We start from the raw sequence: 26,812 nt of genomic DNA, 5'->3' as shown, positions 1-26,812 counted from the left end.
AGAGTAACAGTGAGTTACAGCACTTCTCGCTCATTTATCACAGTCTGGGGTTCAAACTTTAGCTGGAGAGACTGTTGAGATTGCAGCCAGGATTCTTCTCAAGAACAACTGTGCTGCCAACAAGAACAGCCACAGCTGGAGAGGAAAATAAAGCCTCTTTCTTCAACATGAAATTTGCTGTGTTGACTTGGTGTAACATTTTTCTGCATTTATTTCTTACACTGGCACCTAGTTCAGCAGTTCCCTTTTCAGACTGACAGTCAAATGCCACGTCCCACCCTAAAAAAAAACATATTTCAACAGAATGGACAATTTAGACAAAATCTGATTACAGTGTAAAAACCTGCCAAATAAACTCAAAAATAAACACATGCAACAACTAGTTTTAATGAATCCAATGTTTTTTAAGAGAGGTGACCACTGACCACTGAATATGATAGTATAGCATGTAAGGCAAAGAAAAACTATGAGGTTTAGTATGTCTGAAACTGACATTTACTTTTCTTACAAAATTCATAAGATGACAGAAACAAATGCCTTTTCATCCACAAGTTGTTCGCGTTCTTTAGATACTTTCCATGTGATGCTCTTTGGTCCACATCAGTATCTTGTTATGCGCATTACAAACTTCTGGTTTCTAGTATGCAGTAGGCAGTCTCAACTGTGCAGTTTCTGGTTAGCACTAAATAGTTTCTGGTTGATGGCAAGCATACTACTTTTTAGTTAGCACAAGGGAGCTTTTGTGTAGTTTCTTGTTAGCACTAGACAGTATTATTAGTACTAGATCCTGGATAGTCTCTGGTTGACGCTACATAGTTTTTTGTTTTGCAATAGACTCTGCTTAATTTCTGAGTAGAACTAGATAATCTAAGACTTGATAGTTCCAGACTAGAAGTAGAGAGTTTCTGGTTAGTACCATCTAGTTTCTTAGCACTAGATTGTCTTAGTTTGACAACAGATAAGCACAAGAAAGCCTATGGGTAGGTTCTGGTTAGCGCTAGATAGTTTCTGTTTCGTATTAGATTTTGTGTAGTCTTTGGTTTTCCCTAGAGCGTTTCTGGTCAGCAATGGATGACCTCTGATTAGCACTGGCTACATTATGTATTTCCTGGGTAGAACATGTTTAGGATTCGATAGCTTCAGATTAGCACTAGATAGTTTTTGAATAGTTTTGGTTAGCACTATATGGTTTCTGGTAGACAACAAGTAGTTTCCAGTTAGCATATACTTTTCAAACTTAACATCCATGCAATGATAACAACCTTATTAATGCTCCGGCTGTAGCGCACCATGAACTTTCAATTATCCCTCACACTGAGGTTTTAGTAAGTGACTGGACTTGAACAGACCCAGTTCCAGTAATCAATAAAATAATGACAAAAGGCCGACTGCACACTCCCTTTCATCAAATATTTGCACTTCCTTTGGCAAATTCTTGCAGAGTGACTTGTCCAACAAAAAGATGAAATGTGTTTTTACTGAAACATGCCATTGTGAAACACTGCATTTGGACTGGGAATAAAATCTTATGTTAACTTTCCATACTATATTGACTGTATTTCATATTGCCTGGCCAGTGCTGGACACAATCCTCCACAAATGATCGCAGCAATGGGATCACTTAAAGTTGCTTTAGACCAATAATTGACCACTTTTAAAGTGTTTCAGGGTTTCTGTTGTGTGGTGGTTTTTGGTCTTGGCTTAGTGTGATAGTCAAATCAAATGGTCCATACAGAATACTTGTTTTTGTAACTTACTGACTTTAGTAAAAAAAAAAAAAAAAACTTAACCAATTTTCATTACTTTTCAAATGTATGTCTTTTCAAATATATATACATTTACCACTAATTTCCCAGTAGCCTATTAGCCCTTTGGTGACAGAGTCCAGATTTGTGTGCGATCCAAACTAGCTAAACGGGACACAGCCTTCTGTAAATACAGTGCACATAGATACCTAAGGAGCTGGAACAGCAACTGCTATGTTTGGAGGTTTTTCTCAGTTTTCTTCTCTGCGTAGCAACCATGTTTACTCATGCCTATCAACAGAGACTCCCAGAGGCCCTGCTACATGGGATCTGTATTACTCTTTTTGGCTGTGCACTGTTCTGACTAATTTGTTGCAGATGGGTGATAAGAAATGTGGTGTAATTGACTGAAAAATCACATGTTCTTCACCATGGTACTAAATAATAAAACCAGAATAAACTAACAAAAAGTGCAGTTTCATGATTCCTTTTTGGACTCAACATCAATGCTGTTTTTATGTCGTTCATCATAAAATGACAAATCGTGCTGTCTCTCTGGACATCCTGTTCCACTCGGTTTGCATCAATCAGGTGCAAAAGCATTGACGAGCACAAAAAAACCCTACACATAATCCAAAGCGGGTGATTTTTGATAAACTCTGACTCATGCCGATTTCGGTAAAAGCATCATCAAATAATCAAGATCCAAAGGGCCCCTTCGAGCGTTACTAGCAGAGTGGAAAAGCTTGACATATGTTGAGACGTCCACTGATTCTCGACCACAGACGTCATGCCTTTATAGAATGATTATTGGTACCGCTGCAGTCTAGCGTGTTCATAAATGTGTTACTCTTTTTGTTTGATTGAGTCATACAACCTTAGTAACTCATTGAGGACCACAATAACAGCCTGTTTGTTCTTTGCTGGATTAACAAACAGCAGATTGTTCTGGTTTGTATGCTGGTGGTACCACCAGTCATACCAGACATTCCAGCCACCTCCACTGACAAATCCTGCCAAGTCTGTTATGTAATTAAAGTCTGTTGTTTCTGAGACTTTTTTCTTTTGTTGCCCCTCTCAGCAGGACGCAGCACCAGGACAGCAGCTGCCATATAAGGCCAAGACTACTGTGTCATCGCAAAACCTCTCGTAGGCAGAAATGGTACGTACCTTGAAAAATAACGGCTTCCATCTCTCAGCTGTCTTTTATTATTCTTGCTTTGTTCCTTTTCCATCCATTCTTTCCTTTTATGTGTGCATATACAGTAGTTTTAGTTGATGAGAATGGGATTGGTGAAGCTGAAATTTGTTTATCTAAAGAGCGTCTTTCCATTGCAGTCATAGCTGATGTCAGGAAGTTTTCTGCTCAGAGAATGATTGATTGTTGTTCATGTGGAGTCATATTCCCTGTAGTGGCTACTGAACCACAGAGATGTTTCACTGTATTGTTTAAGAATGATCTTCCCCTTGTAGTGGGAAGCTTTTAATCTAAAACTATGTCGTCTCTCTATTTCTGGCGGTGGGCAGAACGCCACCATGAAAAAGAGCCCCTAAAATCCTGACTCTTATCATTTGGATTCATCTTCAAAGACACAATCTCATGCAATCACACACCTCCCAGACTCTCTGTGGCGAGGATTTGCCACTTTAGAACTGGGATATAAAACATCTGGGACAAACACCATCAGACTGGAACACACAATCAGATCTTAAAGCCGTTTGATACTTCAGTAATATCATACTCACAGGAGAAGATGCTCTTTTCCCAGAATTAAAAGTGGAGGAAAGCTCTGTATCAAATTTGTGGTGTGCCAGTGAGGCATGCCAGAGTTCAAGCACTTGATTGGGTTCAGCTGCTGTCAACAGTGGATTTATTCCAACTGGAAACCGGGTTATCTCTGTGAAGCAAGGGGGACATTACCAGATAATTAAAAGTATTCTTGTTACTATAATTGAGGAGCTTTTACATGTAATTATTTTTGTTAGGTCTTGCTCTCAATTATGTTTGAAACAAGGTCGAGTTATTATTTAACCTGGGGCTAATATTTCCCAGCTTAATATATAATTCACAGAAAAGCTATGATGAGAAGAGTCTACCTTTGACGCATGACCGCAAAAAAAAGCAAAAGGTATCATTAATAACTGACAATGGCTGCATTCCGTTAAAGTGAGCCACCTCCATGTTCCTGGTACTGTCTATGCTGCATCACTGGAGCGGCTTACAGGAACAGAACGTAGCCAGTACCGGTAATCCTGGTGCTTCTTTCTTTAATCCTCCAGAGAGCATCAAAATACATAGATTAACGTTATGAAGCATTTCACCTGAGCTAAGGTTATTTTTAACTTTAGCAATAAAAATCTAAGAAAAATGTCTGAGTAGCATCATTATACATCTATATTCATTTCCAAATCTGGTTTAGAAATGGTTGGTACTTTGACTGATACCAATGTTTATATAAGCTGTGTTTGATTATGTTGCAACCTTGTCTCCTTAAAAACATTTCTTTGCAACTATAATTGCATTTTTATTTGTGTTTAAATGGAAATACATATGCTCCCCGAATAGTAAGACTGTGATGTAGTAATCTACTAGTTTGAAGGAGCCACAAAGTCTATGTAAGGATGTAAAAGGGGAGGAAGTGGCATTAGTCAGAAACAGAACGATTACCCAGAGGTCCAGGGTTTGTGTCCCCTGTGGGATCATTATTCTCAGACTTCAGTTTTGTTTTCATTTGTTCTTTTCACTCATTGTTTGTGGTTAGGCACCAAAACTATTTGGTTAGGGTTTGGAAAATAGCCTTGTTTGGGTTAAAAATGTGACATTTTCGGTGTACATCAAAAGTTTCATTAACAGGATGAGGATTATGATTGGTTGGCCAATAAGTAGCAACAGTGAAGCAATGACATAAATGGCAAAGATATGTTGATTTGAAACATATCGTGATACATCATCGGGTTGCGATGCAGTCATATGGTTTATAATGAAAATATGATGAAAAAGAAATTGTAAAACTTTTATTCTTTTGGGGGGTATTTTAGCAATTAGTGTCATATAACTGGAAGCTGGAACTTCGGAGAAAGGATTTTGCATGAAGCCTTTATCCTAGTGTCTAAATGACAGCGACCTAAATATCTGTTTCTTGTTTCTTTCTCTCTGTCCTTGTTTCGCTCCACAAATTATGAGAGCAAGTCTGTGTTGTGTCAGACTGTTGGCATTAGCAATAATTTTATTATTCTGACAGATGAAAATGGATCAGTGGTTCACAGTGTTGGCAGACCAACAACAGTTTGGACTACTCAAGGAGAAAATTACCGAGGATTAAAGTGGACAAAATCTGAATTGACATTTATTAAAGTACAAACAAAAAAATTTCCTGTAAAGACTAGTGTGAATATGTATGCTACCTACATGTTCATTTAAAGAAATCTTCCACCCTTGGTATTTCTTGCATACAAAAATCTGCGGCCAACTACTTCAAACTGATGGATATTTTTTATATTAATCAAAGATCAAATGATTTGAAGGTAGTCACCTTTAACAACTAACATTTCAAAAAGAACAAATATACGTAATACTACCATTGGAATGACTACTAATACTTGTATCCCAATTTAAAGTACTGAAAAGCAAAAAAACATTTTGACATTACCCATCCCATTTTGAGTAAGAATATCTCGGTAACTACAAATATAACCCTGCTGCTTTTTATGTACAGTGATAGAAGACAGATAGAACTGCCTTGTAGAAAAATTTGGGGTCTCTGGTACCTGTCCCACACTGAGATTTTTGCCACCAAAAATAGGCAATTAAAAATCACATCCAACTTTGGGAGCTCATATTTTCCAAACTGAGGTACCTAGAAAGCTCCAGTTTGCTGAGTTATCACACAAGTTTGTGTAGAATGGAACCCAGGGGTGTTAGAACACTTCTGTGCAGTATTTCTAGTACTTTTAAGGTCCCAAACCACACTCGTGAGTAGGTATCTCTTAATTTTTTAGCATTTTTAGCAAGCCCCCATGGCCTGCAGAGTGTAGGGAAACACCTGAGGATGTTTGTGGGGCACTAGCTACATGCAGAGGCCTTGTTTACCAACTCACAGCTCTCTGGTATGTCTACAGGCTGAGAAATAACCACTTAAAGATGCAAAAAACGCTGGCGAGGTTTTTTATAGCCCAAATTCTGAAAATTTCAGACCCCCACAACTCAGAAACTATTTGAGCTACAGGCCTACAATTTTGCACAGAAAGTAGTTTTGTGACTATCTAATGGCATACAAATTTAGGACTAATTTAAAAATGGTGCGGCAACAACCATCTAGTGAAACCACACGGAATGACCCATATGCGTTCAGTATATGTCTTCATAGTAGCTTTCAAATGAGCTTTTTTTTCTTTTTTACTTCACAACTGTACATTTTCTCCATTTCAATCCTTAGTAATGTTCTCCTTGAGTAGTCTGTTCTGTCGCTGGTCTGCCAACGCTGTGAACCAATGATCCATTTTCATCTGTCAGAACATAAAATTATTGCTAATGCCAACAGTCAGACACAACACAGACTTGCACTCGTGATTTGTGGAGCAAACAAGGACAGAGAGAAAGAAATGAGAAACAGATATTTAGGTCGCTGTCTTTCAGCTATCGAGATAAAGGCTACACGCAAAATCCTGTCTCTGAAGTTTCAGTTTCCAGTTATACGACACTAATAGTTGAAACAACCAAAAGAAAAAAGCTTTTAGGATGACCCTTTCATCAATTTTTGTTTATTAACCAAATGATTGCATTGCAACACGATCCAAGTGCGGTGCCAAAGGAATAAGGAAAGTACAAACTGATATAGCAGACATTAAATTGTTTAGTGAAGTGTTATGCTGGCCGATCTCCCTGCTGGAGCTGGTGATGTCTGTTCTTCGTCTGGGCGGGAGCTGCTGCTCTGCCATTTCCTTCTCTCCTTCGCTCCTTCTCCCTGCTGAGGTAAAAATGAGTCACTGAGTCAGCAGCTGGTCTCCGTCATCCCCAGTATCGCCCAGGATTCCACAGGAGACCAGCTGCCGAATGGTTACACTCTGACAAAATCATTTCCCGTTTGGCCTTTTATGGTGATATTCACTGTCGGCGAAAAGGCTTGTAATGAGAGATCTAAGAAGATTAGATTTTTGATCATGGAAGTCAATGTGTAACTTGCATGCTTTGCAATGTTAATGGATTTTTGTTTAAACAGTCCCTGTGTGTTCTAGTTTGAAACGGTCACAGGTCCAGATTTAACATGCTGAGTCCTTGCCAAGTATGTCTGTCACCTATAAATGCTTTTGAACACATACATCATAGGGATCGATGCTATTTCTCTGGGAATCATGGATAACACTCACTCATAAGAGGAAAAGTCTCAATGACTAGGTATGCCCCAATCAAGTTTTTTTTGCCCCCAGTCCCAGTTCAAGTCTTTTCATATTGAGGATGTGCCAATACCAAGAACCTTGTTTCAATATTCCAATATATATATCTGACCATGGGCCCTTAATTTTTCATAGGTGGTCATGAACCTTGTAAAACTTCAATTAGGAACTGTTTGAAAAGTCATGTCAACAGACTAAGGTGTACTGTGGCTCCAAGAGCTCCAAAACACATTGAAACCCGTATTCTCAACCACAGTGAAGACTACTCATCCTGCTCGATAAATTCCTTGTTGCTGTCTAAAGGGAATTTCTCTCTCCTTTTAAAAGTATCCTCCAGTTCTTTGCGATAGTGCAGCCTTTGCCTGAGTTACCTGAATGAACTTACTGTGTTTTGATGGGTGTTTACCTTTTAATTTCCATATCAAATCATCGGTCATACTGGAAGCAGCGCTGTAACTACTCACATTGCAGATATTGCAAGTTGCTGTTGGATTGCTTTTGTTTTCCAACTTAAAATGCTTCCATGCTGCAGATATTTTAGACGCGTTCTGTCACAAATTGTGCCGCAGACTGGTAGGTGGTAGTAATGTACCTTAAAGCTGGTTTGTCAACCTGCAATCAGATGTAAAGAAGAAGGAGGTATGTGGTGTCTTGTTGCACATTCTGTCTAAGAGTGGACAAAAATGAATAATTTGGCTTAGGCTCAAAAAATCTGATTCCCATCATTGAGTTTGGATTGTGACATCCCTATCAAAGACTCTTTGAAGAGCTCAGTACATTATCTTCTTCTTTCTTTCAACTTTAAATGTCCCCTGAGGGTAATTCAAAAATTAGGTTAAAGGTTTTCTAATGCCAGCTCACCCACTGAGCCACCACTGCCAAGCCTTCTTTGCAGGGTCTTTGCTTCTCAACCACTGATATGCGTCATATTAACTATCAAACTCACAATTCATAAGTGATACCTTAAAGCCAAACGCATGTAAATATAGGATACAAGTGTTGGCTCCATCTGAGATTCTGTAGAAACATTGCTACGATGGACACAATAGTGTTGAGATGTTTCGGTTTAATCCAAAGTCGTGGTCTGATTGACGACATGCTTCAAGTCTTGCCGTGATCCTGGTTAAATTACTAGCATTCACAAGAGAGCTGTTCTCTGTCTTGGGATGGAGAATGTGGCATTGTATTTGTTGGAACTCAGAGTAAGTACTGTTTAAAAATGTTACTGCACTGGACAAAACTGAATCATAAAAACAAAAGGGAGGTCTCCGTTTTTGCGGCGCTGTTGATTGCGGATGAGTGGGTTCCATTATTCAATGTTTAAACCAAGGTGTTTAGTTTTCCCATTCCACTGGATGAAAGGACAGGCAGGTCTGTGTCTCGCTCCATCTCATCTTCCTTCCTGCTTTCCTGTGCAGGGAGGTGCCGTGCCGAACGCTGCTTATTTGAGGAGCTGCTGTGGAATCTCCTGTCCCTTCTGTTTTGACCATGCAGACATGGAAGTAGAGAAGAGAGCTGGACCTGTCACTGCCCACTGACAGTTCACTCTCAGACAGCTCGTTCTGCTTGATGTTTATCCACGAGGCTATGTGGAAAATATAGCCTGAATTCTTGGACACATGCGGATCTCTCTCCATCCTTGCACCTGTTTTGTTTTCCAGGTAGCGTACTGTGAGGCCTACCCGGAGCCTCTTTATTTTTAACGTCTTCGTGTGCAGTTTATCGCTCCACCTCTTCTGTCCTCAGCTTTTAAGAAAACAAAAAAAAGCAAATGGAAAGAACCGAATGTGTTTTGCCTTCTCGAGAAAGGGAGATCACAATCTCTGCATTGTTATTAATTGTTGCACGGAGCCTCTTGTCTAGCTTTAAGAAAATCTAGAAGTATTGATTTTGGCAAGTGTTTTAAGCATCAGAGCACAGGCCGCTATTGTTTTTCAGCTCAATATGAAGTCACGTCGCCCGAAGACAAAAAAAAAACCTCATTGATCCCAAACATTAACTCTGAGGATGACTGGGCACAGCTTAGTTCAACAAATCATTTCTGTCTACACTGGAAGTAGTTTGTAATGACTAAAAGCTATGCAGGATTAACCAATAATGAGTAAATATAATCATTAATTCTAGCAAACTATTCTCTTTCAGAAGTTGCCATAAACTAATTGCTGTGTGAATGTTTACTCTAATTACTGCTTCATCACTGACATCAAACTCTTTTTTTGACATTATTTATGGTCTACAAGTTCTAACAAGGACTAAATATAGTTAGTTCTGACTTGTATTTAAGTTGTTGCTCATAAAAACAGTTTCTACTTTGCATAAAATTGTCAAAACACATGGCGGCTTTTGCTATGTGAGTACTGATCAGAATCATTCTTCAGAAATGTATCTTCAAAACAAAGACAATGATTATTTTCAGCATTTTTTTAGGCAACAGAAGCTTAGAGCTACCCTCTGCACTCTTGCTACATTCATTTTTTGGGAATAAACATACATTGCATAAACCAGTCCTACAGTCAAATCTTGTTGTTTTGTCTCCATGATCAATGAGCAAGTTACAACTGACTAACGTATCCATTAAAACAACGTGTGCTTTTTTTTTTAGCTGCACAGTAAACATAAGTCATTGGCTCTTCTGTTGTTTTTCCTGATAAAGCAGCCGTTTCCATGGAAAACACAACACATCAACAAGAACTGGAATGTTAAGGACTTTAACTGACATTTTAGGAAATGTGTGTATTTAGTTTTTAGCTTATACAACTTCATATTTCTGTAGCACAACGATGGGAAAAGGAAAAGCAAAGGTCACAAAATCTGCCCACCGGTATCTCTAAAGCTCAGTAATTATCACTTTCAGCAGATCTTTCTTTTGTTTAGTCTGCACGGAGAGTGAACCGTTAGAACGAAAATTCACCATTTTGCAGGGAGTACCCCACTTCTTGGCCAGGAGTAGCTGCCAAACAGTGAGCGCAGACTCCAGAAAGTTGCTCTGAGTAGAAAGTAAGCCTCATTGTGGCTTAATGCTGAACTATTCCTTTAATTAAACACAAAAAGAGATGTTGATTGATTTCAAGAGGAAAAATAACTCAAATCATAGCAAGAGAACGAAACATTCCCTGATTCTAAAGTTTACAAACTAATGCCAGGAACTCTTGCGTTGCTATAAACAGTTTTTCGGTTTGTATCAGACACCAAGTAAGGCCTGAAGAATCTGTGTTGCTTAATAATTTACCTCAGAAAAGATTTAATAACGATCTCAGACGAAGCTCCAGCACGCTGCTGTGCTATGAATGAATGCTGATTGCTCTCGAATGTAATTTCTCATGCCATTAACACAAAATGATCACTTAAGTGTAATTTTTTGGTTGGCTGATTGTGTTGAGATCAACTTGTTATTGTTGGATGCTGATTAGTGCTACACAGTAAAGCCTGATGAGGGCTATTACAGATGTTTAAGGGGACTTTTCTGGTTCTTGTGGGATATGCAGCGACTGGATGCCCCTCCCTGTATGAGCTGCTCTGTGGTGTTTGGCTGCCCGGCCTACATGACACCATGCCTCTGTACGCTGGCCAGGCTGCCCTTTCCTCTCATTTGACTTCAGTGACCACTTTTATTACAGTTTTACATTCTGTTCTGAAAAAAAAAAGTGAGAAAGTGGAGAAAACGAGTTCAAAGCTCACGAGGAGAGGAACAGGAAAGCTTTTTTTTTAACTGACCCTCAGGACAGAACGTGTCTCGCTGGAAACTCTCACAGCTTCGGTTTCTTCTGGATACTGAGGTCATTTCATTTCAACCTTGTCTCACCCTGGGTCGGTTCTGTCCTGGGGATTTCTTCACATCCCATTACAAATATGATGCAGCAGCGAGTCCGGGGAGATCAGCAAATCAAGGAACTGACAAAGCCGCGGGGTCGATCTTGCATAAGTGCCATCAGTTAGCAATTGATCCAAATTGAGACAAACACAATAACGACTTCATGGCAGCAGAGGAAGCCTCGACATCTGCGACTCTGCTCCTCTTTTCCCATCTTCTAAGAAAATCAGGCCATCAGAAACCCCACAGCTAAAAACACCTTCACCCCCATCATCTGGTCCTCTTTAACACCCAGCAGAAGACCCACCCTCTTGGGCTCAGTCGCTGTGTGATACTTCAGCTGGACCTGGCAACTTGTGGGTTTTTTTCCTCATTGTTGGACCAATTTGAAGGAATTTCACAGTCTTTTTTTTGACTGCCACCTCATGAAAGAGTCGATTCTTTACTTTCCAAAGGCAACAATCTGCACGTGTTGATCCTCACTGCAGCTGACAGCGTTGTGCGTGTATCACAGCGATTCTAAACCTGCGCTAGTTCACTATGGATTAAGAGTGTGTGGAGTCAATATGCACCAAAGGGCATCCAATCATTTTGTTTGGAAAGATGCAAATCTCTCCGCTTCCACAGCCACCTGTTTGTCATTTCTGCGTCATGTGTATGCCTCGGAGTGCATGTCCACACACTGTTGCTGTGCACAATCCCGCAGCTGACCTTTTGGGGGAGCAGGTCCAAGTTGACAGCAGGTCAAATGGCAAGCTCAAGTCCACGGAGGACAGTGGGAGTGAGAGCAGGACATGAGGGGGCAGGGAAGAGGGCTTTGAGTCATGCAGCACAAAGGAGTGAATCACGCCTCTCGGCAGGGTCCGGTGAGTGACTGACTAGTGTTTGGATCCATCACAGCCGTGGAAATGGCTGGAATCTAAGCCACAACTGGGAAGCCACTCCACATGTGTATACTTGACAGGAGTGTGTGCTGATGAGCCCACACACTTGTTGAGTCAAAAGTCACTTATCCCCACAGACACGCATACGCTTGACAGTGTTTTTGCTGTAGAAGTCGGTCAAAAGCATTATGCAAATGTATTCCTTCTCATTCTGGGAATTCTAATTACAGTGTTTTTGCAGTGTCGAAATAATTAAAGACGGACATGTGTTGCTTCAGTTAGGTAATCGGTACGTTTGGATGTGAAAAACGTGTACTCGTAGGGGAGGAAAGGGCAAAAACAAGCCCAGTTTGTGAAGGTTTACATAACGCAGAGGACACAGATTATGTGAACACACAGAGAAGAAGACAGGAAGCACTAAACTAAACACGAGAGGAATATCTCACCTGAATGCTAAACCCTTACTGGACTGCATTTCAGTTTCAAGTTGGGACTCAGTGTCTAAAAATAGTCACTGAGGGGATATGAGAGGACAGTGTGAGATGAAAAAGATCTCCCATCCCTCGTGGAGACTGGAGAAAGTCGGCTCCTTCAGACATACTGTGTGCTTCACTGTGTAATGTTCTTTTTTATGTCTGATCCATCATGTGCATCCCACATGATGGACCTTTGTTGCTTAAAGGCAGCTTAAGAATCAACCTGTTTCTCCCTCCACAGTTACCAGATGCCCACAAGTGAACATAGGGATCGTAATTTCAAACGTCTCATATGAAGACACTATAGTGAGGTTCGTACTCCTGCAGACTGCTAAATATGGGACAAACGCTCCCTGACCTCTGAGATAAAACGAAACAGATTTCCACAAGCATAGGGAAACAGTTTCATCACAGTAACCCTTGTGACTTTCTTTTGAAGGCGATTGTTCTAACCACAGCAGAAAGGACAGCCAGCGTTCTTCTCCAAAAGTATTTAATCTTGTTCTCTTATTGGCTGGAATGTGGAGAATAGCCACAGTTGTGCAGGCTGGGAAGTCTTAAATCACTAACAGGAGTTTGCTTCTTTTCTGCAGACTCACACTTTCTCCTTTTTTCTCCCATTTGTTCTCGCTCTCTTTTTCTTTTCACGCCTTGGACTTACATGCCTCTGATATGCAGATATGCGCTGACAGCGGCCACGTTGTCACTTTACTTCAAGCTGCTCTATTGCACATTTTTAACAGTGCATCAAAGAGTCATTTTTAAATTCAGTACACCGTGTTGAAAGGGTTACTTTTAAAATGTGTTTTAGTACAGATTGCATGTCTTAAGTAGTTGTGATTCTGGGGAACTGGTTTTCATATTTAGCTTGTTGCCATGTTTACATAGTTACCATGCTTGAGAATTATCATCATTTTCACTCCCATTGCCCCCTGTCCTCCTTATCTCTCCTCCCACTACCAGAAGACATGCTGGATTTATGTGTTTCCCATTTACAGCACGTTTAGATCAGACATCTAGGGGACCTTCAGGGGATATTTGCTGAATTTGACTGTACTGGATAGGAATCACATCCTCCACCTTTAAATGTAATCGTATTCCAATAGATTACTCAACATGAGTCATGCATTTTAAATGCTTTGGACAGCTTGAACATTGTCTTATATTATTATTGCATGTCACGGTGTGAACCAATGTGGCATTCCAATAATGCTGCTTACTACTGCACACAGGAGTCCCTCTGGTAGTGATATTTTGTCTGGCAAAAAGAATTAGAATTAAACCCAGTTTTTCCTTCACCTTTTATTTTCCAGAGAACCAAGTTAGAGAGAAAACCAGTAAACAAGATGAAAATAAAACTGTGTGAATTTAAGATTCCTCAGAACATTTGTCAGTTTAGTGCCTTACAGAAAATGACACAATGCAAGGCAGTTTTCCTCCTCTATTTTCCCACATTACGAAATGGGAGTGAAAAGGATTAACACTAAAAAATAACAATAATGTAAATCTGCAATGCTGCATGGAGTGGGAAAGCTAGCTCACACACCAAAAAAAAGTTCCAAGCACTTGTTCAGAAGTTTCCAGACATGTAAGTAGATATATACACCACTGTTCAAATATTTGGTGTCACCCATGTTTTCCATGAAAACTCACACTTTTATTTATGTGCTAGCATAATTTCATAATGGTTTACTAATCCTCAATTAGCCTTTAAACACAATTAGCTAACACAATGTACCATTAGAATGATGGTTGCTTGAAATGGGCCTCTGTATGTATTTATTCCAGTAAAAATCAGCCGTTTCCAGCTAGAATAGTCATTTACCTCAAATGTCTAACTGTATTTTGGATTGATTCACTCAGGTTGCAAACTGGCTGGTCTCCATTGACTGGTTTGTTTGTTAGCAAGACAAGCTTGGAAAGCTTGGTAATTTTTTAATGGTAAAGGCCTATATTAAACTTGTCATATGTGCTGGGTTCCCTTTGTGCCGGCACATATGCCATACTAAAGAAGAAAATATCTTCAATAATAAAAGAATTTGGATTCACAGCCAACCACAGTGAGCTTTTCTACAGAGCACAGTGCAGCTGATGAGAATCTTGGTTCTTCTTTGCTTTGGCCTGGTCTAACTTAGAGGGATCAAAACATAGCAGCACACCAAGTCTCTATCAGATAAAGAGACCCAAAGGCCTGAGGACATTTCACATACATGTGGTCTCCTCTGCAGTGTTAAAGCCTGGGGAATGCAGGGGTTGAAGATAAGAATGACCCAGAGGACACGTCAAAACCTGAAGTACAGTAAGATGATTGAGCTATTCCACGCATTGTTTACAATTATGGTAACAGTTACAGAGTAGGAAAGTGTCTACCTCCCAAAAATATCTATTCAGCTGGAAAAGTGTCTATTCTTTTTATTTTAGAAATGGACTTTCAGTACTTAAGTTCACAAGAACAAAACATCCAGGATTTACTTCTTTGTAAATGCGTGATTTTTCCCCTCACTGTTCTGTATGTGTGTATTCGGCCTGGTCAGCACGTGCCGAGCATGTGCAAATAGCTCATGGTTGTGAGGAATAAATCAAATCAGCAAAATTTCCTTCAACATATGTGCGAATATATTTAGAATGCAATCCAAACTCACGGCTACCTTACAAAAAGGCAAACCTGCTTTTAAGTCTGAGCTGTTCTCTGTCCACATGCAGATGTTTAATTGAGATGACATTAGAGCAAATAGCAGAACACATTTGAGGTGGCAGGAAAAACACAGCAGGCTGCCATGGGACTGCAGATCCTATATTCTGTTGGTTTAGGTTTGGTAGGAGAACAAATATTGAAGTCGGATTTAAAATTGAACCTCGTGCGCCTCTTTTCTCTGGAGCTTACATAAAGAGACGACGACCACAACATCCCTCCCAACTGCAGGACTCTCAGCCGCAGCACACCAGCCCTGCTAGACATCTCATATGACTGCTGTCAGCATGCTCATTAAGTCTTTCAGTCTGCGTCTGTTTAAACAAGCTCCACTGGCAGCCAGTGGCCACACAAAACCAGTTCCCAGTGATGGGCTACTCTCTGCCCAAATTCATGCCTTGGTCCATTTAATGGGTGGTCAAACATACTTATTGTAAGGCAGAACAAACATTCCGTGTCATGTTTTTGTTCGCTTCCTTGGCAGCTTGCAAAGAAAAGGGTACAAAAAGTGCATCCACCTGTTTCCTCACCTAGAAGGAAGGTAGTTAACCACGCCTGACATGTACGTCAGCGGGGTTACTGCATTTGCTTCGGTATCTGGCTGGCTGGCTGGCTGGCTGGGTAAGTATGTATGTGTGTGTGTATGTCCATCAGATATCTCTGCAAGTGCTGAAGTCAGGATAATCAAACTTGGCACTGAAGATCGGTCTAAGGTCCCCTGCTCAGTTGTGGAGTTAGAGGTCAGCAGATCAAGGTCAAGGCCACAGGGGTCACTTAGCACATTTCTTGCATATTGCATCATTTGTATAGGAAGGGATATACTGTATGTAGGATGATCAAAATTGATACAGAGTATCATGCATGGGCGTGGTTCTGCCATCTACTGAGGGCTCATCTAGTTGTACTTTTGCATTCAGTCAGAAATCAGCTTTTAATATAATTTCTCTCCGATACTGTTTTGCAGGTATAATATTTACCATTTTTAAAATCAAGTGATTTGACAAATAGCTCAAAACACAAAGTACAGCTGAGACTAATGGGACTGGTTTGTAGATCTTCCCATGAGATAATATAACAATCTTCTGGAGGAGATTCAGAATCCATAATATAAATCACACGTCTCCCACAGACTTTGGTAAACTCATCAAATGATTAGTTGTGCACATTGTTCCCTGCATACAAATACTGCCACTTCAGCTCAAGGTTACTCCCACAAATTTCTCAACCTTGTTTTGCCCTGCTATTATCTGAAACTTTACCAAAAGTAATAATTCTTATCTCGGCGGCTGTCATAATGTTGATCCACTTGTAGCTGTTCTTCATCTGTCATGAAATCTTCTGTTTACAAAGTAAGTGAAACTGTGTAATGCATCCATTGAACATTGACCTAATTGTGTCACAACATGACTGGTTGATGTTTTTGCTTAGTTTGTGTACGGGAGGAGGACAGTGCTCTTGTGTATTTATTTTTGCTGTGACGCAGTCTGTACGACTCCTCTGAAAAGTATGCCAAGCTAAGGTAATCAACTAAGAAAGGTATCCAGACCGCCCACTTAAGTTTGGTCGAAAACCAAAATACTGGGGAAATTTAGAAAGTGAAGGCAAACCTGTAACAATTCATCCTAAATACGGCATAAATTTCTGTAGTAAACTTTATAGCAGTCCATCAAACAGTTGTCATTACATTTCACTAAAAACCCCAAATCCATGCTGGCACAGGATGAAGAGTCAGGTCACTACTTGGCTTCATCCTCTGGGAACAATGAATGGAACTGTGTCAGACAATCCACTAGTTACAGAGATATTTCAAATAATATGTCAAACTTTTGACCATCTGCTAGTGCCACACAAAAATTCATGGAATCACCTAAGTCAATATCAACATCTGGGACCATGAATGTCTGCAGAATATCATTGTATTCAATCCAGAGCTGGAATAAAGCAACTGAACGATCAACCAACATGTAAAATCAAACCTTTCCATCAACAAAATGTTGCATATTTCACGTTGCTTACTGCAACTTGCACTTGAACACTGAGAGGAGACTATTTTTCCAAACAATGCAATATCTTTTATGCATTACCATTCATCCATGCCAATTGTTGGTAAGTTTAATCGCCATACAAGATTGATTCCGTCCTCATATAGAGACGCAAGTTATCCTCACAGGTCTAGACGGTGAACATACTTCTCTGTCTGAGTCCAACTGTGACATGTCGTCCAACTGAGGACATCTTTGCCCTTCATTGCAAAACCACCTGCTACTACCCATACAGATTGTCTGAATACTTTGTGCTCGGTGATTTAAAACATCTGTGTTTCAGTAGCAAACCAGTCACTCACTTTATATCCAACAGGCTGGTGAGGAGTTCTTTCAGGATACACTGGTACATTGCCCACTCATTTGGATCTCTGAGCTCTCCATAAACATTGAAAACCACCTTACCATCAGTTGGACAGTGGAGTATGATCACACTCCTTCAAAAACAACACTGGATACCGTCTCCCCGAGATGATTACCTTCACAGCCCGAAATGTGGGTTTGAGGACAGAGACAGCTGCCCCACTTGTTTTTTTATTTTATCCTTTGCTCGGTTACACTCACCTCTCCTCCCCAAAACACACACACACCTACATGTATCGCTGACCCATTTTTGGCCAATATGCCAGCCAAAAACCTGAGGCTCTGAGGCTAAAGTTCTTCCAGGTTTGAGGCCTTATTAGTGTCCACATGCTGCCCTATAACCAGGGAAGATCGGCCCTCTTGCCACATGAACTTGGAGTGAGAAAATAATCTTATATGACACCATGCTCACCAGACATGGATAACAAAAATAGCCGCTTTGACTGGTTTTTGAGACATGCTGTCTCTTTGCTGAGTGCTGAAAGAGCCATCAGTACTCACCGCCCTCGAAACTCGCACTGTGGATAACACTGGAGTTCTTGAAGAAATAACCTGCATGAACTCCCTGTGGGAAATAAGGTGTCGAAATATCGTCTTAAGTCTAGAGTCGGATTATGCCCTTGTCATAACACTCTTACAGAGCTAAATGATTTCCTTTGGGTACTGCAGGGATTGCTTACTACTGGGTGATTGTCAAGTCAACTTTTAGCAGCAGGCATGTGTTTAAAATGCCCCAAAAGGGCTTGTGGTTTCCACCCCTCTATTTGTTTCCCAATGTGAGGAGTGCGAAGTACAGCCTCTACACGTGCCTGCAGGGTTGAGAACACTCAAAGAGACCTCAGGCTCTGTTTGCGACATTTTTAAAGGGGTAAGAATTTAAAGTTTTGAGTGCAAAATCCATTACGGCCATTAATCACCTCATTCCTATCTAAATGGTTTTAAAACCAGAGCTCTGAAGGAGTTCTTGAGTTACCATTCCTGTAAAACACTGGACATGTAAACCACCCACTGACCTTTCCTTTGCTTGAGCTCAGATCTCCAATGCTCACAAAGTGATGGCTTTGTACCCGAGAAGACAAAGGTGAGCTATTCACCTCGACACAGGCTGTGCTCTGCAGTAAGTGCAGATCTGACAGTGAACAGGGATCAACAAGTGCATAACATTGCTACAGAAACTCTTAACAATGAAGGGTCTCACTGATATTTGGAGCCAAGTGTGAGAACTTGAAGTAACCAAAGTTAAGGCGGGCAGACAGACTGCCTGGCATGCATAATATTTAGGACACAGGACAGGCGTAATGAGCCTGGCATTGTTTTCAACACCATGCTGCATTCTGTCAGGGCATTTAGTCAGCAGTGCCAGGCAGGGAAGCCGGGAAAAGAGTTGCAAATTGTCTTAACCAGACAGGCATGACAGGACCTTGAGACTATGTGCAAGAGTCCTTGTCTCTTCACTTAGAGGATAAGGGTAATGCCTTTAGCTGTAGGTGCTATACTCACAAGAAATGCAACAAAGGTAGGGTGTGATTACAGAACAGGTTGATAAGACAAGATGGAGTTACTTTGATAAAACAGGTCCCTTTAGGGAAGACTATATGACTGCCTGCCAGAGTGCATAATCTTGCTCATTTCAGCACAGCAATTCTTTCTTCGCAATCAGTCACTGGCAACAAGTCCCACGTCATAATGCCGACAGATCAGGCTTTGGGAATTTAACTACCCCAAACTATCCAGGCTGCTGAATGAGATTTTTTTGGGACTCAACAGACCCTAACATAGACTTCTTGAACCGGATGACATGCCCCAGTGCTGCATGCCAACAGCAGCCAATTTGGTAGCATACCCCTGTTGCCGCTCAGCTCTCCAGGCCCCTCAAGTGTTGAGGCTCAAAGTTAATGAGTTGAATTTCTGCCCCCTTGGCACAAAGCTAGCACTTTCTGCAGACTGAGAGGAGTCTCAGGTTGGCCTGTCAATGCTCTCAAGATCAACCTGGTCTGTATGGCGAACAACATGACCTGTTGTTACTAGGGCTGGGCGATATGACAATAGATATCGTCTGGACGATACAAAATGTCTATCATTTTATGTGAAGATCCTATCGTTTATATCGCAGTGTCGCTAAACACGCTTTACGGCAGTATTTTACGTCACCGACGTACCTTACGGCAAGCCCAGGCATGCGGCAGTGTTGCCAACTTAGCAACTTTCTCGCTAAATCTAGCGACTTTTTTTGTCAAAAGCAACTAGTAGGGCTGCAGCTAACGAAGCCTCGAGTAATCGTCTGAACATGAAACGGCATCAAAAGCGGAAGTGAGCGCGCAATGCAACAGAAATCACCATCCGACCGGAGCGCGGAACACGGATGGACATCGGCGCTGCATTGTGCATGTATTATGTATGCATGATGCAGCGTGGACATCCGAGATCTATCGTAAACACGGATGTCAGCGTTTACTATACAGCTGTATCTAAATGCTGACATCCGCGCTGCATTGTGCATACATAATATATGCACCGACGTCCGTCGGTGTTCCGCGCTCCATTCGACAAATCTAGCGACTTTTTGTACCGTTTTGGAGACTCTGACAGGAAAACTCAGATCATTCTCCAGTTACTGTCCTCAACAAGCAGCAGGTGCTGCTGTGAGCTTCTCCCTCCCCGTGCCAAAGTACAGGCCGTCAGTCCAGTAACCCCGCAGCAGTCCCAGTGTCTGATCACTCCGCCGGCCAAACGGCAGATGAATCGCGCATGCACAAAGTCACTACAGATCCCATCCAGACTTACGGAGCGGAATATAAATGAAAATGTTTTCTTCACTGTCATACTAAAATAAACCACAGCATTTAGCCTCTAGTTCAAAAACATATTTTGGGTGTTTTATACTCACTTTTTGGTCTCTTCCACAACGTTATTCCTCTCTCCTACAACGTTGATTATAATTACATGCAAACTGGGAAATATGCACACGAACAACCAGCTCAAACCGACGAGCTTGTACCTAAAAGAGGGGGAACTTCTGTCATATGGCGGTGGTTTGGATTTAAAAAGACCGACAAGGATCAGACTACCATGCTTTGTAAGGTATGCCGCTGCCCGGTCCCATTCATTCATTGAATTTACCAAAAATATGCTATATTGTTATGTATATCGTATCGGGATATAAAATTTTGGTCATATCACCCAGCCCTAGTTGTTACACAATTTTTCTTCTCAGTGAGAAAGACTGATGACTTTAAAATGAGAAGATAGGAGGAGACAAAAAAAACAAGGGTCCAAACCCTTTCACTGGTAAATTGGAGGATGTTGAAGATGGGCTTTATACTAACTAGAGCTCTTGCTTGACTAAACCCATGCAGTTAGCCTAATGGCTTCCTTATAAATTACTGCATTACTAATCCGGACGGATGGCTGCAGAAGCAGTGCCACTGATGATTGCAAGCTCCGGTTCTGAGCTGCCCGTTTATGTGCTTGCGGTCAGAACTGCATGGAAACATCTCCATCTGTTAATAATTAGAATGAGTAAACTAGGTTTAGGAGGTGAGGTGGAGTTATTCTGCTATGAAGACTGATCCTGAGTGGTTCCCAACCTGTTCTGCTTGTCATGACCTCCACAGCTCTGACAAATTAGCCACTTACAAAACACCTCCCATTATATTCCAAAAGCATTCATTGATACTTAACATTAACGGTCATTATAGCTTATTAAAATGGATACTGTTAATGATTTCACTTTCATTATAATACTGGCAGTCTAATGAGGCCATGTTTGCAAAATTACTAAAGAAGCTGAATTCATCACTTTTAACAAAATACACCAACTTGTTAATGATTACCTTTACTTCACTCAACAGAAATATAAGCGCAACACTTTTGTTTTTGCTCCCATTTTTTATGAGATGAACTCAAAGATCTAAAACTTTTTCCACATACGCAATATCACCATTTCTCTCAAATATTGTTGACAAATCTGTCTAAATCTGTGATAGTGAGCACTTCTCCCTTGCTGAGATAATCCATCCCACCTCACAGGTGTGCCATATCAAGATGCTGATTAGACACCATGATTAGTGCACAGGTGTGCCTTAGACTGCCCACAATAAAAGGCCACTCTGAAAGGTGCAGTTTTATCACACAGCACAATGCCACAGATATGGCAAGATTTGAGAGAGTGTGCAATTGGCATGCTGACAGCAGGAATGTCAACCAGAGCTGTTGCTCGTGTATTGACTGTTCATTTCTCTACCATAAGCCGTCTCCAAAGGCGTTTCACAGAATTTGGCAGTACATCCAACCAGCGGTTACACCATGTGTAACCACACCAGCCCAGGACCTCCACATCCAGCACGTTAACCTCCAAGATCGTCTGAGACCAGCCATTCGGACAGCTGCTGAAACAATCGGTTTGCATAACCAAAGAATTTCTGCACAAACTGTCAGAAACCATCTCAGAGAACCTCATCTGCATGCTCGTCGTCCTCATCGGGGTCTCCACCTGACTCCAGTTCGTGGTCGTAACCGACTTGAGTGAGCAAATGCTCACATTCGATGGTGTCCTGCGCATTGGAGAGGTGTTCTCTTCACAGATGAATCCCGGTTTACACTGTTCAGAGCAGATGGCAGACAGCGTGTGTGGCGTCGTGTGGGTGAGTGGTTTTCTGATGTCAATGTTGTGGATGGAGTGGCCCATGGTGGCGGTGGGGTTATGGTATGGGCAGGCGTATGTTATGGACGAAGAACACAGGTGCATTTTATTGATGGCATTTTGAATGCACAGAGATACCGTGATGAGATCCTGAGGCCCATTGTTGTCCCGTACATCCAAGAACATCACCTCATGTTGCAGCAGGATAATGCACGGCCCCATGTTGCAAGGATCTGTACACAATTCTTGGAAGCTGAAAACGTCCCAGTTCTTGCATGGCCAGCATACTCACTGGACATGTCACCCATTGAGCATGTTTGGGATGCTCTGGATCGGCGTATATGACAGCATGTACCAGTTCTTGCCAATATTCAGCAACTTCACACAGTCATTGAAGAGGAGTGGACCCCCCAATAAAACAAAACTGCACCTTTCAGAGTGGCCTTTTATTGTGGGCAGTCTAAGGCACACCTGTGCACTAATCATGGTGTCTAATCAGCATCTTGATATGGCACACCTGTGAGGTGGGATGGATTATCTCAGCAAAGGAGAAGTGCTCACTATCACAGATTTAGACAGATTTGTCAACAATATTTGTGAGAAATTGTGATATTGTGTATGTGGAAAAAGTTTTAGATCTTTAAGTTCATCTCATAAAAAATGGAGCAAAAACAAAAGTGTATTTTTGTTGAGTGTATCTGAACCATTTCTTTGTAATTTTTTTAACAAAATATGCCAGTGTTTCAAAGACAAATTTTAATATTTCAAATAGTTATCTATTTTTTTTAACTAACTTGATTAACTTTTTAATTGGTTTGTTCACTGCTGTAATAATGTTTGCATTACTGTTGGCTAACTATATTCATTTTTTAATGACTGCTTTTACAATGTTAACCATTTGGCCATTACTTTTAGCTAACTAGTAACTTTTTAATTACCACTTTTACTATTTTTAGCCATTTGTCTAATACTTTTGTGTAACTATATTAAACTTGAATTACTACTTTTATTATTTTCAATCATTTGTCCATTATTGTAAGCTAGCTACTAAAGTTATTACTTTTACTATTTAAACTATTCATTACTTTTTGGCTAACTAAATTAACACTGTAATTGCTACTTTTATTGTTTAATGCATATATTCATTACTTCTGACTATCCCAACAATTACAGCTATTTCAATCATGAATCTGTATTACTGTTCACTATGTTAACTTTTATTTACTACTTTCACTGTTTCGACCATTTATCCATGACTTGAAGCTAAATATACTACTGTTCAAAAGTTTGGGGTCACTCAGACAATTTCATGGTTTCCATGGAAACTCATATTTTATTCATGTGCTAGCATAATTGAACAAGGGTTTTCTAATCATCAATTAGCCTTTCAACAACATTAGCTAACACAATGTAGCATTAGAACACAGGAGTGATGGTTGCTGGAAATGTTCCGCTGTACCCCTACTGTATGTAGATATTACATTAAAAATGAGCCATTTCCAGCTACAATGGTCATTTACCACATTAACAATGTCTAGACTGTATTTCTGATTAATTTAATGTCATCTTCATTGAAAAAATGCTTTCCTTTCAAAAATAAGGACATTGCTAAGTGGCCCCAAACTTTTAAACGGTAGTGTGTATCAACTTCTTAATTATTGCTTTTGGCTAATATACAATATTTATCACCATTTATTTATTACTTTTAACTGGGTGTTTAAACATTTCTTTTGCTAACTATTTTAACTTTACAAACACTGGTTTTCACAAATTATTTTAACCATTTACCCATTACATTTACCAAGTTATTGCAAATGTTTTCTAACTTCTTGCTAAATAGCTTTTGACACACCATAAATGGCAACAGGTAGCACTGCGGAAAGTAAATGTGTTTCCTTGGTATACTGATGTACTGTAATTTTCAGGCCTGTGTAGCAGGACCTGTGCTGCATGGCTCCCAAAGCTGGTTTATCAGTTATGATCCTTAGACTTCACTTTGAATGTCATTTCAACCCAGGCAGGCATCCTCCCATGTCTCCAAAAACACTGCTTTCATCAAGCCCCCAGTCTGCTCTATTTTGGTTTTAAATTTCTCTTCACATACTTTGTGCAAGTATTAAAACAAAACTGTTCAAGCGTGGGGGCTATCATGCTTACTTCAGATTTACTGTGGTAAGATCCTGTGTTTGCATCCTGGGTTTGTGTTGATGTTCTGTTGTAAAACCCTGTGTAGTGTTGATGTTGAGAGTAAAATTATGGTAAGAATGTGCAGTGATGCGTCAGGGCAGACCATACTTGGCTGTTTGTCTTGGTGGTGGTCTGAGGCTGCTTTATAGCGGGAAAGCTTTCTGGATTGATGAATTATCCCCAAGATCCTGCATCTGAAGGCCTTCAATTCATTACACATGTCCCAAGTCTCCTTGGGTTAACCCTGTGATCAAATACCATCTGTTGATCAACCGTGGAGAGAAATGCCACACAGAAGCCCATTCCTGTCTCCTGATGGAGTTTGCTGTTGGGCGCTACCAGAAACTCTTGAAAATAGATAAATGATGTTGGTAAGCCACAGAGTTTAACTAAAGAAAATTTAGAGGGGTCTTCCAGAGAGGCTTTATGGCTGTTTGGTTTAAAGAAAGAGACATCTGCTTCTCCATCTTGCATGTGGTCTAAAAAGAGTTCATTACTTTTACGGTTTACTCGGCCATTAGCTTGGGAAAGGATAAATTGCTGTTGATGTATCATCTGAAATTAGCTTGCTGTGATGAGCTTAAGCTAAGTGGGAAGGCTGTGCGGTCATGTCATGGTCTCAGAAAGTTTAGTAGTCTAATCAGACAGCAGGACCTGTTGTACCAGGTCATCATAGCTTGGAAAATCCAAACTGAATCTCCATGTAATCTCCTATCTCCATGTTAGGAGATACAGGAGAATCAGTTTGGCATTGGGCGAATTGAATCGCGTTTCCCTCCCGGGAAAGTTTGGTACGACCAATCATAGCACAGGAGGCGGGAGTTAATGCTGCGTCATCTTCCGACAATGAGGAGGCAGTGGATGGCTCGTTACTTTCGGCTTCTTGCCATTGTTTGTACAGAGGAAAATCCTGTTCCAAATGTGTGAGTAAATTTAAGCAACTTTTACACATACGCACCGACTTGGTTTGGCTCCGATTTAAAGTTATTCCTAACACCGCTAATCGTTTGGAAGAAGTCTTTTGTTGCATAGCCTTTTCAAAAATAAGTGTTGTACTTGAGAGTACCCCGTGTATTCGCAGATTTTTGTGACAAAAACGGCAGTAATCATTCACCGCGACGCTTTCTCGGCTGCATGCCATTGTTGTTTGGACTACATGGACTTCAAGGTCGATTTGTTTGTGCGTCACATCCGTGTTACGCTGATTGGTTCTTTCTCGTTCAAGCTGCATTTGTTAGCCCCTCCTTTTTGAAATCGTCTCCTATCATCACAATGCTAGACTGCCTTTATTTGTATTTATATTAATACATAAATAAAGTCAGTCTGGATTTTCCAGGCAAAGGTCATCAACTTGCAATGAACTCCAACTAAGTTACTGGGCAGATTCTAGTCAAATGTAGCACCTAGCTCCTGGACCCCTAACAGCACTGTTTACCACACACCTCCACCAGTGACAAGCAGTGTATTTGTAATAGTTGTTATGGGGCTTCTTGTAGTTCAAAAGTGTAAATACACAATTTCTCAAAGTGAGTTTTCTTGAAACAAAATCTAAAATCTGATTTCTGACAAGCCAAAACTCTGGGTTGAAGAGGACCCTGCACTCTTTAAGGCAAGAATCAATTTCTGTCAACAAAGGCCCTTCGCCGCAAAACCACAAACCTGCTGTGCCTCCATCGCAGGCGGTAATAAGCACATCATATTTCTGCAACAGGCATGTGATCTGAAGTGGCATGTTATTTTCTCCTCGCTCTTTTTTTCCTGGATTGCGATCAATGTTTTTTTCCTTATTTAAGGAAATCACACGAACTCGTACGCCACGGGACATGCTCATTATTTAAGGCAAGAAATTTTCCATCCAAACATTTTTTGCATCAAACACTGTACATGGATGACTGACTAGAAAACAACCAAGACTTACTGGACCAAAAATGTGGTTGCTAACAAGTGTAAACAAATACTACAATCTGACAGCACATAATCACCTCTCCTGGTCACAGCTGGCCCGTGCAGAATGCACTCGGTGCCTCTTCTTCCCCGTGTCCTTTGCTTTGTGGGGTACAGCAATGTACCAAGTATGGCATGAGCATGTCAAAAGGTCAGAACTCAGTCGTGCAGGGCGTTCTCTACAAAGATACTTTTACAATCGTGAGGGTGGGTGTGAGCGACAGTTAGCCATGGGTAGGCACACCAGAAACATGTGAGTGTGAGGCGTGATCACTGTTCGCTCTTCTACCAGACACCACTGCGCTGTGGGGTGTCAACTTCGGCGAGAGGTTCAACAGTTCTGTGGTTAGAGTCACAGACATGCTACTGACGCCTGACTACTTCTGTATTTTCTAAAAGAACTCTCAGCTTCTCATGGCTAACTTGTTTTGACACATCTCAACCATGTGTTGGCTGCTATAAGGTTTTGTTTTCATGTTTTCAGTCCTTCATATAGGTGAAAAATGGCACTTTTTGCAGTGTTTCCATCAGTGGTTTAACATACAGTGCATCACCCTATGGTATTGCATGTGCTTTGGATAAAAATGTCTGCCAAATAGCATGCTGTATGTTAACTCGAGTGTATATTCTTA

The 26,812-nt window shown here is 40.8% G+C and overlaps 1 protein-coding gene across 1 annotated transcript in view; it reads left to right on the top strand.

Annotated features, from left to right (window-relative positions):
* The first annotated feature begins 2,818 nt into the window (after positions 1 to 2,818).
* The window catches only part of LOC110962477 (KATNB1-like protein 1), a 42,202-nt gene continuing 18,208 nt past the window's right edge, over positions 2,819 to 26,812 (top strand). Inside the window, exon 1 of the mRNA XM_051949169.1 lies at positions 2,819 to 2,907. The gene's annotated coding sequence lies outside the window, so the exon portion shown is untranslated. The remainder of the gene's footprint in view (positions 2,908 to 26,812) is intronic.

The sequence above is a fragment of the Acanthochromis polyacanthus genome, chromosome 1 (assembly GCF_021347895.1).
Source record: "Acanthochromis polyacanthus isolate Apoly-LR-REF ecotype Palm Island chromosome 1, KAUST_Apoly_ChrSc, whole genome shotgun sequence".
Taxonomy (NCBI): Eukaryota; Metazoa; Chordata; class Actinopteri; family Pomacentridae; genus Acanthochromis; species Acanthochromis polyacanthus.
This window is presented reverse-complemented; position numbering and strand designations above follow the sequence as displayed.